Source organism: Danaus plexippus (genome assembly GCF_018135715.1).
Source record: "Danaus plexippus chromosome 29 unlocalized genomic scaffold, MEX_DaPlex mxdp_37, whole genome shotgun sequence".
Classification (NCBI taxonomy): Eukaryota; Metazoa; Arthropoda; class Insecta; order Lepidoptera; family Nymphalidae; genus Danaus; species Danaus plexippus.
In genome coordinates this window covers 1,659,850-1,663,118 of record NW_026869858.1, presented here as the reverse complement: position 1 = coordinate 1,663,118, position 3,269 = coordinate 1,659,850, and the positions used below count along the sequence as shown (strand labels likewise).

The window sequence follows — 3,269 nt, the reverse complement described above, 5'->3', positions numbered from 1 at the left end:
CCTCCTTCATCATCATATCATCATAATATTTTTCGATCTCCTTGGAGATTTATTTATTTTTTAGATGTGGCCCCTTCACATCTTATATATCTCTCTTTCATTTATTTATTTATTTATTTATTTTTAACATCACAAACAACAACAACGACAACACGCTAGGCGTAATCGAGTGTATGTTTTTGTGTGTCTCTTTTTATTTTGATGTCCCGCCCCTGACATCTTTTATATTTTTTCATTCAAAAACATCATAACACGCTTGTGTAGAGTTGTTTTTTTTTTTTTATATTTATTTATTTTCCTTTCATTTATATATTATTTTGAGATATATTTAATTTCTATTGAGATGCCGCCCCTTTCATCTCTTTTTTTTTTTTAATTTGCATCATATATTTTTATATATGTGTCTCTCTTTTTACTTGGATATATAATATTATCATAATCATCCTGATATCGCTTTGATATCGGATGTTATATAACGTTAATGATCCTTCCGCAGGTTCCCCTACGGAAACCTTGTTACGACTTTTACTTCCTCTAAATGATCAAGTTTGGTCAACTTCCCAGCAACGCCGACGGCCGTGAAGCCACCGCGTGTCGGTCCGAAGACCTCACTAAATCATTCAATCGGTAGTAGCGACGGGCGGTGTGTACAAAGGGCAGGGACGTAATCAACGCGAGCTTATGACTCGCGCTTACTAGGAATTCCTCGTTTATGGGGGATAATTGCAAACCCCAATCCCCAGCACGAAGGAGTTTCAACGGGTTGCCCGGGCCTCTAGGCCAGGGAGAACATGCTGATTCCTTCAGTGTAGCGCGCGTGCGGCCCAGGACATCTAAGGGCATCACAGACCTGTTATTGCTCAATCTCGTGCGGCTCGAAGCCGCCGGTCCCTCTAAGAAGAATTTTAATACGCCGTCAGTGAGTTGAACGACCGAAATCGCTCACACCTAAATGACGACGCCTATTTAGCAGGCTAGAGTCTCGTTCGTTACCGGAATTAACCAGACAAATCGCTCCACCAACTAAGAACGGCCATGCACCACCACCCACCGAATCAAGAAAGAGCTATTAATCTGTCAATCCTTCCGGTGTCCGGGCCTGGTGAGATTTCCCGTGTTGAGTCAAATTAAGCCGCAGGCTCCACTCCTGGTGGTGCCCTTCCGTCAATTCCTTTAAGTTTCAGCTTTGCAACCATACTCCCCCCGGAGTCCAAAATCTTTGGTTTCCCGGAAGCTGCCCGCCGAGCCATTGTAATAACGTCGGCGGATCGCTAGATGACATATTTACGGTTAGAACTAGGGCGGTATCTAATCGCCTTCGAACCTCTAACTTTCGTTCTTGATTGATGAAAACACCTTTGGCAAATGCTTTCGCTGATGTTCGTCTTGCGACGATCCAAGAATTTCACCTCTAACGTCGCAATACGAATGCCCCCAGTTATCCCTATTAATCATTACCTCGGAGTTCTGAAAACCAACAAAATAGAACCGAGATCATATTCTATTATTCCATGCACGAAATATTCAAGCGGCGTTTTGAGCCCGCTTTGAGCACTCTAATTTGTTCAAAGTAAAATTGTCGGCCCATCTCGACACTCACTGAAGAGCACCGCGATAGGATTTTGATATTGAACCGGCGTTTTACCGCCGGCTCACCGACGATATGCTCCGCAGACGTGTCAGTATCACCGCGGATGCGGTGCACCGACAGCGCGGCGCACAAATGCAACTACGAGCTTTTTAACCGCAACAATTTTAGTATACGCTATTGGAGCTGGAATTACCGCGGCTGCTGGCACCAGACTTGCCCTCCAATTGTTCCTCGTTAAAATATTTAAAGTGTACTCATTCCGATTACGAGGCCTCGTAAGAGTCCCGTATCGTTATTTTTCGTCACTACCTCCCCGTGCCGGGAGTGGGTAATTTGCGCGCCTGCTGCCTTCCTTGGATGTGGTAGCCGTTTCTCAGGCTCCCTCTCCGGAATCGAACCCTGATTCCCCGTTACCCGTGACAACCATGGTAGTCGCAGAAACTACCATCGAAAGTTGATAAGGCAGACATTTGAAAGATGCGTCGCCGGTACTTGACCATGCGATCGGCAAAAGTTATCCAGATTCATCAAAATTAACGACTTCGGACGCGAGGCCCTCCGTCGATTGGTTTTGATCTAATAAAAGCACTCATCCCATCACTGGTCAGAGTTCTGATTGCATGTATTAGCTCTAGAATTACCACAGTTATCCAAGTAACTGAGTAAGATCTAAGGAACCAAAACTGATATATTGAGCCATTCGCGGTATCGCCTTAATACGGCTTGCACTGAGACATGCATGGCTTAATCTTTGAGACAAGCATATAACTACTGGCAGGATCAACCAGGGAGCTAGCTAATTTTAGTTAACTCTCAATCGAGAGCGCATCGTACGCGTTCGCTCTTATATTGTGGTATAGGAAGCGAGGGCACGTAACGGTGGCCTGATTATTATTTTGTTTTTATTTATTTATTCATTTTTGTATATTTTCTTTGAAATATACACACACATTTTATATCATACTCCTTCCTCCTCCTCTCTTTCTTAATTCATATTTTATATATATATATATATATTTTATTATGAAAACATTTTGAACGCATCAAAAAGTTTCATATTGTTGATCGTTACTTTTATAACGAGATCGTACACCTTTAATATCGGTTAACATTGTCATATATGCGTTAACAAATACGACACGTCAAACATCGGTATCATCGCACGGTGTTAGAGAGATCTAGTACCAATAGATTCTATTTCGGGCGGATTATCTACTAAGGGATTGTCTCCGGCGGTCACACTTACGCGCAACACGACGGAAGCAAATTTGTACAATACGACCCCGTTAGAACGATCACGCTTCATACTAACCATTATAAAACGTTGTGTGAAACACATCGTGATATGTATAGCTAAGTACTACGCGACGACCGTCGGCGGTCAACACAGAGAAGTTTTTGTCGAAGGAAGAAGGTTATTAGGAGGATTTCTCGAAGCGTACTTTTTCATCATTCAAACGTACGTACACGTACGTACAATTATTTCATTCGAAATAATTTTAAATTAAAAAAAAAAAATTTTTTTTTTTTTTTGTCTCTTATTTATATTATCAACATCAAAAATATGATGAGATACTTTCATTTTTCATTATTATATCAACATCAAAGATATGACGAGATATTTTTCATTTTTCATTATCATCATTCACATACATATTTTATCAACATCAAAGAAATG

At 41.4% G+C, this 3,269-nt stretch overlaps 1 non-coding gene across 1 annotated transcript; it reads right to left on the bottom strand.

Annotated features, from left to right (window-relative positions):
- Positions 1-479: 479 nt before the first annotated feature.
- LOC133320577 (small subunit ribosomal RNA) lies at positions 480-2,382 on the bottom strand. Its single transcript, XR_009753825.1, has one exon. It is a non-coding gene; the product is annotated as a small subunit ribosomal RNA (ribosomal RNA).
- Positions 2,383-3,269: the final 887 nt, after the last annotated feature.